Source organism: Musca vetustissima, unplaced genomic scaffold, assembly GCF_032173495.1.
Source record: "Musca vetustissima isolate MV318-11 ecotype Yass unplaced genomic scaffold, APGP_CSIRO_Mvet_v1 utg561, whole genome shotgun sequence".
Classification (NCBI taxonomy): Eukaryota; Metazoa; Arthropoda; class Insecta; order Diptera; family Muscidae; genus Musca; species Musca vetustissima.
In genome coordinates, this window is record NW_026886958.1 from 66896 (window position 1) to 81314 (window position 14419).

General features: G+C 36.5%; 1 long non-coding RNA gene across 1 annotated transcript in view; it reads left to right on the forward strand.

The window, feature by feature from the left end:
• The first annotated feature begins 8164 nt into the window (after window positions 1-8164).
• The window catches only part of LOC133334445 (uncharacterized), a 37015-nt gene continuing 30760 nt past the window's right edge, over window positions 8165-14419 (forward strand). The window contains exon 1 of the long non-coding RNA XR_009754494.1: window positions 8165-8280. This is a non-coding gene — a long non-coding RNA (uncharacterized LOC133334445). The remainder of the gene's footprint in view (window positions 8281-14419) is intronic.

Here is a 14419-nt window from a genome sequence, read left to right on the forward strand (position 1 = left end):
CAACAAAATTAAAGCACCAACGGACGCTCAAGCCAAGTGTGCAAGTTCATGTGGGGATTTGTATGTATGTGTGAATGTTCTGGCGCGAATGAGTGCTTGCCTACCGCTTTGTTTTTCTTTTTTAAATAGGACGATTACACAAAGCGACGAAAATATTTGTTTGGGTCGTCGGGTCTCTCTATGAACACCCTTATCTTCAGGTCAAGGAGTCTATAAAGACTCCCTGATCTATGCAGGACAATTGTCCTTCAGGTTGGTTTTCAATACCCACTTGCCATGGAAATGGTTTATAATCAAGGCCCAGGCAAAACACCTGAAGCTTGAATCGTGAAATTTTGGATGTGGGTCAGTATTGGTATGTAGATGGACGTTTAGGCTGAATTTGGGAAATCAGAAAATCAAGAAATTTTGTGTGAGGGCCAAGGCTGGGTTTTTGGAAATTCGTACTATAAGAGAACGGAAAATACTAAACTTAGTACTTCTAATAATCTACACCCAGACAAGGCGACTGATGCTAGAATCCTGAAATTTTGTGTGATGGTCGGTATTGGTACATAGGTGTGTGAAATGGCTGGGTTTTTGGAAATCCGTACTATAAGGGCAAGAATCCAGGCCTCTCTGATAGGCCTTTAAAAATTCCAGGCCTCTGATAGGCCTTTAGAAAATATTCATTAAAAATCCAGGCCTCTCTGATAGGCCTTTAAAAAATCCACGCCTCTCTAACAGGCCTCTTTAAAAAATCCACGCCTCTCTAACAGGCCTCTTTAAAAAATCCACGCCTCTCTAACAGGCCTCTTTAAAAAATCCACGCCTCTCTAACAGGCCTCTTTAAAAAATCCACGCCTCTCTAACAGGCCTCTTTAAAAAATCCACGCCTCTCTAACAGGCCTCTTTAAAAAATCCACGCCTCTCTAACAGGCCTCTTTAAAAAATCCACGCCTCTCTAACAGGCCTCTTTAAAAAATCCACGCCTCTCTAACAGGCCTCTTTAAAAAATCCACCTCTTTAAAAAATCCACGCCTCTCTAACAGGCCTCTTTAAAAAACGCCTCCTAACAGGCCTCTCTCTAACAGGCCTCTTTAAAAAATCCACGCCTCTCTAACAGGCCTCTTTAAAAAATCCACGCCTCTCTAACAGGCCTCTTTAAAAAATCCACGCCTCTCTAACAGGCCTCTTTAAAAAATCCACGCCTCTCTAACAGGCCTCTTTAAAAAATCCACGCCTCTCTAACAGGCCTCTTTAAAAAATCCACGCCTCTCTAACAGGCCTCTTTAAAAAATCCACGCCTCTCTAACAGGCCTCTTTAAAAAATCCACGCCTCTCTGATAGGCCTTTAGAAAATATTCTTTAAAAAATCCACGCCTCTCTGATAGGCCTTTAGAAAATATTCTTTAAAAAATCCACGCCTCTCTGATAGGCCTTTAGAAAATATTCTTTAAAAAATCCACGCCTCTCTGATAGGCCTTTAAAAAATATTCTTTAAAAAATCCACGCCTCTCTGATAGGCCTTTAAAAAATATTCTTTAAAAAATCCACGCCTCTTTTAAACCACTTCCAAAAAAATATTTTTAAAAAATCCACGCCTCTCTGAAAAAAATATTTTTAAAAAATCCACGCCTCTCTGAAGGCCTTTAAAAATATTTTTAAAAAATCCACGCCTCTCTGATAGGCCTTTAGAAAAAACGCCTATCTTTTTAAAAAATCCACGCCTCTCTGATAGGCCTTTAAAAATATTTTTAAAAAATCCACGCCTCTCTGATAGGCCTTTAAAAAATATTTTTAAAAAATCCACGCCTCTCTGATAGGAAAAAAATATTTTTAAAAAATCCACGCCTCTCTGATAGGCCTTTAAAAAATATTTTTTTAAAAAATCCACGCCTCTCTGATAGGCATTTAGAAAATATTCTTTAAAAAATCCACGCCTCTCTGATAGGCCTTTAGAAAATATTCTTTAAAAAATCCACGCCTCTCTGATAGGCCTTTAGAAAATATTCTTTAAAAAATCCACGCCTCTCTGATTAGAAAATATTCTTTAAAAAAATATTTTTTCCAAAAAATCCACGCCTCTCTGATAGGCCTTTGTTTTCCATTCTAAAAAAAATATTCTTTAAAAAATCCACGCCTCTCTGATAGGCCTTTAAAAATATTTTTAAAAAATCCACGCCTCTCTGATAGGCCTTTAGAAAATATTTTTAAAAAATCCACGCCTCTCTGCCAAATTTTTAGATCTGTCAACTGAATGATATGGGTACCCGCGATCAATAAGGTTTTTTACGTTTCGGATGATATAAAATCGTCTTCGTGAAAATCCATCTACTAGAACGGCGGGAACTGGCCTTCCAAAAACACGAAATTTGGCAAAAAATGTTTTTGAAAATATCGCGGATTTATTTGCGTTTTCTGTTGATAATTTCCGCTTCAATAAATGACCTCATACGGATTTTGATCTTTTTCGAAAAGAGAACTTTAAAAACTTCAGCCGAAAGAGAGATGTACGCAATTTATCTCAAAAATAGATTGTGCTGGCACATCCATGGTTCTTAATGGACCACATTGAAATCGGTATAGATCGATGTATTTTTTTAGGGTGCTCACCGAAATCGGATGCACGTTAATGGCATATGGAGTTTTCGGATATTATTCGCGTTTTACGATATTTTGGGTACTTCAATGTAACATGTGGCACATCTTAGCCGTCAAATGAAATTTCGCAAAATATATATAGATTGGAAGATAAACTTCAGTACTTCCTGGAAACCGCATGCGCATCAAATGATTTTGAGAATTACGCGATTTACACGCAATTTAAAATATATATTTCATAATATTATTTTATTTTAAGATTTATTCCTATTTATAGAATTCTATATCGGAAGGGTCTTGATATAATCCGCAAGGCGTATACTTATACACAAAAAGTGATTATTATTATATATGTCAATTTTTCGGCGAAATTCGGGTAAAATAGCAGAATACCCCCAACATTTTTTTCTGAAATTTCTTGAATACAATTAAAAAATAAATATGATGACATTATTTTTTCGAACCAAAAACAAATATTTTTCCTCAATATCTTGTTTTGTTGTCGCTTTGATTTATAAACCGCTACACGGACTTGTGTGATTTTGATATCATTTGATTCACCATCGTGTTTAGATTATGTAGATATTTTTAAATTAATTTTTAGGTGTGTGTATGTCATTAATATAATGAAAATATTGATGTAATCTGCTATATATTTTTTATTTTTCTCATATTTCGCGAATATGTGCAACTTTATCGTGATTATTATAATATATTCATATTCTTATTTTACGGAGGAAGATATATATCAACGTTTTTGGTCAATATAATAAACGGCGTAATTTTAAGATTTTTTTCTTATGCCCAAAATTAAAACCTCGATAACTTTTGCGCGCATCAACCAAAAATTTGATCGCGAACGGTTTCGGAGTCAGAACACTTTTCTCTATATGTGTACCAAAAATCATAGATGTGCCACAAAAACAAAAAAGCTGATTTTTTGAAAATGGAATATTAAAAAATTGGCAATATTGCCCATATACAGCCTGAGATTAAAAAAATATGCAGCCAGAGATTATTTTAATCCTTCAGGTCTTCACATCTACGTTAAGATCCTCCACAAAGAACCCTTGATCTTCATAAGATACTATAAGACCTATAAACCTTCAGTTCATCAATGTAAAGTCCGTACTAAGAATTCAAGGTCTCGAAATGGATCTTCCTACATACGTGCCAGGCATCTTCCGATACCTTTACTATTTTGCCTTTATTATTTTTTAGATCTTCTTTAAAGACTTGATGTCTTCATCATTATAATAACGATATGTCTGGCACTTCAGCTCACTTTTGCAGACTCCTCAATCCTTGAGGTAATTCTGGCCTTTAGCCAAGCCTTTCCATGACCGTCAAAGAATTTTTTACTTTTAGTCCGTCTAATGAAATTCGTACTGGACCTTCCATCCCTCTTCACCAGGATCTTCAGGTCTACAGGATATCTGTAAAGACCTTTTGATCACCTGGGATGTTCGGGCAGACAGTATCCGGAGAAAATAATGTGAGTTCCTGCCATGTGGCCTACCTCACAGTGGCTGAGCCACCAGCACCGAAGTGATGTACCAATTGGAGAACATACAGAAGGCCCACTCTCTCCCCTGCTGAGGGGCGAAACCACAATCCCCGCGATAGTTGGGCCACACCAACTATCAGGCTGCACTCCCGCAGTACGGATAACCTCCGATCAGGATCGAGACCGATCCAAGGACCCAAAGGACCGCGGCAACGAACAACGTAACACAAACACTCAAAAAAAAAAAACGCCCTCACCGACAGCCTTCTCGACATTCACATGAGGTGTGAATCACGTAAAACCTAGTAGAAGCATGAAAACCCCACGACGCAACAGCCACCGGCAGCCAACTCACTCCTCGCCAACCACCGCACCAACACCCACCGCCAGCCGGTACACCAACGCACCATCACCCGGTGCAACCAGTCAAGCCCTCCTACAAGAGGGTTAGGCAGGAAGACCGCCACCACTAAGAACTGCCATTCTCCTAAACGCTTCTCAAGCAAAACTACTTAAAAACTAAGGGTTCGATTGTCTTCCAGAACCCTACTGAAATCCCACCCCGCCCCTCCATTTGATATACCCATATCTGCTAAATCTAACAGCTTCCAGTCTTCAGTCATCCCATATAAATCCGTCTGGGACAGACCTCTTTTATGCAGACATATGTATCTGAAAACCTGAGTTCATAAGAGAGTTTAGGTCTTTCATTCAAGAACCTAAGACTATAAAACCGAAGCCATTGAAGACTTCTTGGTCAGAGGCTCGCGTAATGATCATACCTGGTCTTTATTTCAACTTTCATAAAAGATATTTTCCTCGCAAAAATAGAAACACTATGAAGGCTTAGATCCTTCTGGGCTTCAGCTCAACCATAAGCCCTTTCATTAAACCGAGAGGGTTTGGCTACAACTCGGCTATGAGATCCCGGCCAAGACTTTTGACTTATAAAACCTAGATCCTTCAGGCCCTCACCTCCACGCAAAGCTCATCGATGGAAAAAACCCTTGGTCTTTAACTCCACTATGAGACTCCCTCCATTCGATATACCCATATTTGCTAAATCTAACAGCATTCCGTCAGTATATGCTTTCAGTGATCCCAAATAAATCCGTCTGGGACAGACCTCTTTTATGCAGACATATGTATCTGAAAACTTGAGTTCATAAGATAGTTTAAGTATTTCATTCAAGAACCCTAGGTCGACTATAAAACCGAAACCATTGAAGACTTTTTGGTCTTAGGCTCGCGTAAAGATCATACCAGAAATGCCAGTTCTTTATTTCAACTTTCACAAAAGATATTTTCCTGGCAAAAAAATAAAAAATATGCAGGCTTAGATCCTTCTGGGCTTCAGCTCAACCATAGGCTCTTTCATTCAAACCCCCTTGGTCTACAACTCGACTATGAGATCCCGGCCAAGACTTTTGACCTATAAAACTTAGACCTAGACCTATAAAACATAGGCCTAGATCCTTCAGGCCCTCACCTCCACGCTAAGCTCATCGATGAAAAAACCCTTGGTCTTTAACTCCACTATGAAACTGAATACTTTAAAGGCATCTTGAGCTTTAACCCCTGTGAAGTTCATTCCAGAGATTACAGACCTTTATTTTATCATTATACCCTACACAACTATGTTGTCAGGGTATTATAGCTTTGTGCAGCCCTAAGAGTTTGTAACGCCGCGAAATATAGGTCCTAGACCCACATTTAAGTATACCGATCGTCATATCTCGACTAGCTGAGTCGATCTACACATGTGTGTCCGTACGTCCGTCCGTCTATCCATTATAATTTATAAACACGATACAGGCAACAGTTATGGACCAATCTTCACGAAATTTTGCATGTAGGAAAGGTTCGGCCCAATTAAGACTCCTATTGTTTTTGGTAAAGATCGTTTAATATTTAGGGGATGGAATGGACCAAATACTTAATTTTTGTCGGTTTTTCTGGCCGCTCCAGAGGCCGCAATTATGGCCCAAACATCTCGAATTTTTACATTGAGAAGGGGATTGGGCCAAAGAATAAGCATGCCTGTTTTGATAAAGATAGGTCAATATTTAGCCCTGACTTTTGTGTGAAAAATTACAAAATTTGTATTCTATAGCATATACATGTACTCCTGAAGGACATAGAACCGATAAGTTGATAGTACATCCAAGAGGAGTGGTTGGCCTTTAATCGATACCAATTCTATTTTCGTATGTGGGAATTACACGTAAATATTTACAGGTGCTTACGTATTCAGATATTATTTAATAAACCATTACCACACTAGAGGGCGAAAATATAGCACTAATCGCTTTGAAATGTTCCATGAGGTTCCAGTTTTGGTCAAGGACAACGCCTATAATTTTCGTTGATGATCAGATAATAATTTTTGGAAGAAGTGGGCCGAAAACTTATTTATTTATTTATTTATTTATTTTTATTGTACAATTATAAGCCGAACATCACAACAGAACCCACGGTGAAGGGAATCTGAATTAGTAATTAGAAGGGTTGTACTGAACATTAGTAATATTCGGAAAATATATTTGTGTATGGAAGAGGTGCTATTGACCTCTAATCGGGCAAGAGAGTGCAACTATCACGAAATATTACCAAGGCTTGGAATAAAAATCTGCAGAATGAGAGAGTTCTGTGGTAGTTGTGTAGGGTATCGTATGGTCGGCCCCGTCCGACTATACTACTCCGCTCACTGGTTTTCAGATGCCTTTGTCTTAAATACTTCTATAAAGAATTCCTACCTTCAGTTCATGCAAAAAATACTTTATTGTTTCAGTGAGGATTTTTTTCATAAAGAATCATTTGTCTTAATGGGACTCCAGCCTATACAAACTTCCAGACATTTAGTTCTTCCCAGTATGGTAAGAATCCCAGCACTTAATTTCGTGTTCTCCAGAATCTCTGGACTTCAGTACTTGTGCAAAGACATGCTGACCTCATGTTCGTTTAAATTAACTCCTTTTTCAGCTCTGCGAATAGATCGGAATTTTTGATTTGTAAAAATATCTCTTTTTCTCAAAAAAAAAAAAAAATATCCAGACAGACCGATATTAAATTTTCATGGCTCATCTAAACATTTGCACTTGGCACATACACACACACACATCTGGGAAAAAAGGTTGGTTTTGCTATGCCAAATTTATTTGCGGTAATGTAATATTCTTACGGCTATGTCACGGTCTAGTGACAGTTCGGAAAAAAAATGTTTTCAGGTTTTCCATAAATTATTCAGCTTCTTAAACAGACAAAAATCGAAAACAATACCTCAGAACAAAAACACGAACTTCTAATCCTTAACGAAAATAGATTAGTAAAATTATTTTGGCTTCTATATAATTAAAATGTTTTTTTTACCCGTTACAACAATAACAGCAACAACATGAAAATCATGCAAACTTGTGTAAACGCCAAAGGGTCCGGATTGTAACATTTAAATGTTGCATTTGTTCTACTTTTTTGTTTTTCTTCGTTGTTGTGCAGCCTTATTCTTGCTCACGTCGTATCCTTTGTCCTTGCACTTTACAACAAAATAACAATGCCGAGCAGAACACAACTGCCAAAGCCATAGCTAACAACAGTAACAACAACTGCAACAATAATGACAACGTTTAACACACGGTGCTGATTGTGTGAAGAATTGTTGTTGTTGCTGCTGTTGTTGTTGCAGTTGGCTCTTTCTGAATTGGAAAAGTTGTTCCGTTTGACTGGATTATTATTCGGAGGATTCAGTTTGGTTGACGGTGTGCCAATGTCGGCTTGTGTGTGTGTGGTTCTGCTGACGACCTATGTTTTGAGGGGGTGTGAGTTTGTTTTTTTTTCTTCTATTTTATATAAAGGTAAATTTTTTTCATTCACAAAATGGATTTTTATTTTTATGGTGTGGTGCGAGTATAACCCTATTTGTGAGAAAAAAATATATAACAGTTTTTTTATTATTTAGTAACTGCTTAATTTGAAGGCAGTTAATTTTTTCATAGCTCAGATTACACGCCAGATTTTTTTTATTCTATGTACAATAGATTCGATAATGTCCAGATTAGTCATATATAGACTTTAGACTGCTATCATTTCTAAAAGTCACTCGTCCGACAGCTGTTAAAATTATTCCGGTGACAGCTCATTATATTGTTTACAAGCGTACAAAAGCATTTTGGTGAGATTTTTCCAAAAAAAAAGTTATTCGTAATTGAATTTAAGCGTGATAGTGTGATTTCCTTATATTTGGCTGGAAAACCACAAGAATTCACTTACCGCAACAGAAAAAAATGGACTCAAAAAAACTGAAGAGTTGCTCCGCTTGGCCGAAAGTGGTGAACTGCCGAATTTGGTTTTATCCGATGGGAAACCATTCGTTGTCCAGCAGTTTGTAAACAAACAAAATTATCTTGTTTACTTGCCAAAGAGGTCAGCTGAAAATGTGCACCTTCGTTTGGCCACCAGAACTCATGCGCCGGCCATGGTGATGGTGTGGGCCGTCATAATAGCCAATGGTCGCTCTCCGCTCTTATTAATCGACCGCGACATCAGAATAAATGCCGAATATTATCGCGAAAATATTCTGAAGGGTGTATTAAAGCCTTGGGCACGCAAACATTTTGGCCGCAGACCTTGGACATTCCAACAGGACTCAGCATCATCGCACTCATCACGCGCCAACAAAGAATGGTTACAAAATGAGGTTCCTCGCTTCATATCAAGCGCACAATGGCACTAAAAAATACCAAAGTGTCGATCACCTCAAGCAAGCATTTCGCCTGGAATGGGCCAAAACATCCAACAGGACTCAGCATCATCGCACTCAGCACGCGCCAACCAAGAATGGTTACAAAATGAGGTTCCTCGCTTCATATCAAGCGCACAATGGCACTAAAAAATACCAAAGTGTCGATAACCTCAAGCAAGCGCTTCGCCTGGAATGGGCCAAAATATGGCAGAGAAACACTCGGGCAGCGTGTGACGGTTTCATTGGCTGTTTGAAGACCATAATTCGTGCCGCACAAATCTAAAATTATTCTAAAATTTGATGCTAATCCGACATTTTTTGCTTTCATTCAATAAAATTTAAAGAAACGTAAAAATTATGGCGTTTGTCTTTGTTGCAGTTTTTATACCCTTCACTACACTGTGGTACAGGGTATTATGCCTTTGTGCATATGTTTGTAACAGGCAAAAAAAAACGAGATAGACGAATGGTTCCTTTTGAGAATATGCATAGAATCACTTTCTGAGTCGATTTATGCATATCCGTCCGTCTGTCTGTCTGTCCATGTAAAATTGTAAACAAAGTACAGGTCGCATTTATGATCCGAATTGGATGAAATCAGAGCTCCGATTTGCTCGATTTTACTCGCGAGTGAAAAATACTCCCGAGTGGGAGTAAGTAAAGAGTACGAGTTTTTTAGGGAGTACACTCTCCACTCTTTTATTTTGTTTGGGAGTGCTCGCGAGTACTCCTTGTTGAAGAAAAAGGGTGTGAGTCAAAATGTTCGAAATAGAGTATGAGTTCACTCTAAGAGTGAAATCGAGTGGACAAATAAATTTGGTTGTTTGGTTATTTGTGTGTGTGTGTGAGTAGTAGCAACCATTTTTTGATGTACATGTACAAAAAACATAAGAGGACATCGATTATTTTGTTTATTGAAAATGTTTACACATGTGAGGTACAAATAAAAATCTTATACCATATAAGATTTTTATATGTTTTTTTTATATTTCATATTTATAAAAGGAATTCAACCGTGTGATTTAATTAATTCAATATTTTTTTAAAAACATAAACACCTCCATACAAATTTTTAAAAAGGTATTCATTAAAAAATGTGGAAAAGTATTCTCCAAAAATATTAAAAGCGCTGGTTTGAAAGAAAACCCATGAATGCATAAGTGGTTCATTATTTAATTTTAGTATCAAAATATTGTCGAGGGTTTCAATTTGGAGGCTGGTTCGTCTTGCTGTCACTATTTCAGACTTACATAAAGTGAACGCAGAGAACGAGCTTGTTGATGCATGCTTTCCCAGCAGTACAGCAAACCAAACATCACAAAAAATAAATAAATAAAAATAAAAGAGTACTCGGCAAGAGTGTAATCTGCTCGATTTCGAGCGTATTTCACTCCCACTCGAAAACGAGCGAAGCACTTGAGCTCTTATTTGAGTGGCAGAGAAAAATAGAGTATACTCTATTTACTTTTTCTACTCGCAGGAGTACTCCCGCTCGAATTCGAGCGAGTTTCACTCTTTACTCGAAATCGAGCGAGCATTTCGGAGCTCTGGATGAAATTTGGCACAGCTCATTCATTTGGCCCAAGGACAAACCCTATTGAAATTGGGAAAAATCGGTTCAGATTTAGATATAGCTCCCATATATATTTTCGTCCGATTTAATGTAAATGGTGCACTAAAGTCCCTAAATAGCTTTCGATTTGCACGAAATTTGGCATAGCGTACTGAATTTAGTCCAGACTGATGTGTGCCAAGTTTCGTGAAAATCGGTCCAGATTTAGATATAGCTCCCATATATAGTTTCGTGCGATTTCATGTAAATGGTGCACCAAAGTCCCTATATATTTTTCGATTTGCACCAAATTTGGCATAACGTACTGAATTGAGCCTAGAGTAATGTTTGCCAAGTTTAGAGAAAATCGGTGCAGATTTAGATATAGCTCCCATATATAGTATCGTCCGATTTCATGCAAATGGTGCACTAAAGTAAACGGTGCACTAAAGTCCCTAAATAGCTTTCGATTTGCACGAAATTTGGCATAGCGTACTGAATTTAGTACAGACTGATATGTGCCAAGTTTCGTGAAAATCGGTCCAGTTTTAGATATAGCTCCCATATATAGTTTCGTCCGATTTCATGTAAATGGTGCACCAAAGTCCCTATATATTTTTCGATTTGCACCAAATTTGGCATAACGTACTGAATTGAGCGTAGAGTGATGTCTGCCAAAAATCGGTCCACATTTAGATATCGCTCCCATATATAGTATCGTCCGATTTCAGGTAAATGGTGCATAGAGTACTGAATTTAGTCCAGACTGATGTGTGCCAAGTTTCGTGAAAATCGGTCCAGATTTAGATATAGCTCCCATATATAGCTCCCATATATAGTTTCGTTGGAAAACGCACAAATAATCCTCAAAATCCAAATCTTATATGGGGGTTACCCTAAATAATGGACCAAAATTGGTAATTTTTGGTAAGAATATGTGCTGCACAATGCGAACCTAAAATACCAAATTGCAATGAATTTGGTTGAAGGTGAGACTTAAATCTTTCATCAGCATGCTATGTTATTAATTGCCAATTATAATTTATTATTATTATTATTTTTCTACCCTACACAACTATTTTGTCAGGGTATTATAGCTTTGTGCAGCCCCAAAAGTTTGTAACGCCGCGAAATATATCTCGACTAGCTGAGTCGATCTAGACATGTGTCTAGTCTGTCCATTAGAATTTGTAAACACGATACAGGCCACAATTATGGACCAATCTTCACGAAATTTAGCATGTAGGTTGGGTTCTGGCCAATGAAGACCCCTATTGTTTTTGGGAAAGATCGGTTAATATTTAGGGGATGAAATGGGCCAAATACTAAATTGTTGTCGGTTTTTCTGGTGGCTCCAGAGGCCGCAATAATGGCCCGAACTTAGTGAAATTTTCCATGGAGAAGGGGATCGGGCCAAAGAATAAGCATGCCTGTTTTCATAAAGATCGGTCAATATTTAGGGGGTTTAATGGACTCTGACTTCTGTGTGAAAAATGACAAAATTTGTATTCTATAGCGTATATATTTACCCCTGAAGGACATAGACCCGAGAAGTTTATATTATATCCAAGAGGAGTGGTTGACCTTTAAATTAATACCAATTATATTGTTGTATGTGCCCGGATGTGGGAGTTAGACCTAAATATTTACAGGTATCTCCGTATTCGTATATTAGTAGGTAACCCATTATCACGGAACTATAGCACTAATCGCTTTGAAATGTTCCATGAGGTTTCAGTTATGGTCAAGTACAACGCCTATAATAGATGGTGATGATCAGATAATAATTTTGGAATGAAGTGGACCGAAAACTTAATTCTTTGTGTTATTTTCGAGTCGATCTATAGACCACAAGTGAAAGCCGAACATCAGAACACAACCCACGGTGAAGGGAATCTGGACAATAGTTGTACTGAATACTCGTAATATTCGGAAAATATGTCAGTGTGAGGAAAAGGTTCTGTTTACCTCTAATCGGGCAAGAGGGTGCAAATATCACGAAATATTGTCCAGGCTCGGAATAAACATTCGCAGAAAATTTGAGTTCCGTGGTAGTTGTGTAGGGTATCGTATGGTCGGCCCGTCCGACAATACTGCTCCTCTCACTGGTTATTTATTTATTTATTATTATTTTTTTTTTTTTGAAATTTCCAACGACTATTTTTAAAATATTGGCAATAACTCTTAAGTTTATGAACGGTCGCAAACATCTGGATAGATATATCCTCTGGCACTATTTGGCACTAGGTTCTGGAACTCAAATATTAAAAAAAATAATATTAATGAGTTTTACATACGAACTTTTTTATGATTATCTTCTAATTACTAATAATTTTCACTTTCGTTATAATCAACAGTTCCATGTCTTTAATGTCTCATCATTTCATGTAAATATTTTTGCCCATAGTGAGTCTGTCCAATTGATTCGAAATAAAGTTCATTAATTCGGTTTAGATTTATATATAACACATATAATGTTGTCCAATTTGATTTTAATGGCACACCAATGACGCCACTTTCGTCCAAACGACCCGAAATTTTAACCCTTTGAGCCCCAAATTTTTTTCCGTAATCATAGAACAATGTTCTGCTCACAGATTTAATGCAACTATCCTAAATAGGATATGGACGAAATTTGACATCGCTATATCCTTGCATTCGGGAGATACGGTACATTCTTTCTGAAAAATAAAAGTCCAATATCAACAAAGTCAAATGCAGAATTGACGAAAAAATTATTATAAATTATTCTCTATATTCTGTTTTAAAAGAATCAAAAATAATTCCGATAATAGAATTCGTACATTTCGAATACGAAGCGATTTAAATAATTTGGACTGTATACACAAATTAGTACTGTACACATTTTTGGCCTCTTTTCTGTATTAAAAGGCTCATAACTTTACCAAAAATTTTTGAAATTTTTAGATTTTTCTTGTGATATGTGTCGTCCATAATCAGGTCTTGACATAGGAAATCCAAAGAATGGATATCTACTAGCTGTATAATAAATATAAGCTTTAAAACATTTTGTTGCCAGTGGGCAACAAAGGGTTAAATAACGCTTCTTATACGGCTTCGAAAAGAATACCGGAGCACAAAAGATATGTTTATTGTCAGAAATCTTAGGACTAAATATTACAAAAAATTTCAAAATTTTCATAATTCTATCATGATTTCGAATTTCCACAAATAATATCATATCTCTAAATTAATATGTATCGTCATTATTGGGGATTGGGTTTAGAAATCAATCATTAGAATATTGAGAAATTGTTCATAACCTAACCTAAATTGTCATAAATTCTCAAGCTACAAACATTCAACATTAATTTTGTTGTATATGTATATATACGTACTTGTAAATCGTTAATATCTCCAAATAATTGCGATCGTAAATTCTCAATATCTGTTTGACTTTATATTCAATTTCAGAAAAAAATATTTTATTTGATTTGTTATGTTTTGAAATTCAATTAGGTTATAATAAATTTCACTGGACACAAAATGTAAGCTCAGTAGTTTTATTTATTACATTTAAAGATATATTATAACCGAATAGATCCCTACGCTTTTTTTCCTCCTCTTCTTCTTCAAATTTCAATATGTATTTTCACACTCACTTTAAACACTCTCAAATTCACTTCTTCTTCCTCTTCACTTCTTTCACAAAATTGCACTCCAAACATTCTTTAAAATTACTTCCTTGCCTTTGGCGATTTTAATTTCACCTATTTTTACTTTATTCTATATTCTATTTCACACGACTGATTATCTTTTTTTTGGGTTTTTTCTTTAGCAATATATTTTTGTGCTTGATATTCTTTTTTCAAAACTTCACTTCACAATTGAATTTATTTGACATTATTTTTTGTTGTTGTTATTGTTATTATCACTTTGATTTTGTTTTTTTATTATTCCTCACACAGTCACACACAGAAGTACAAATCCATATGTACTATGTATATTTATATGTAAACACAAAACAAAACATGTCAATGCGAAAATGAATTGATTCGAGTATTTCCACGACTATCCG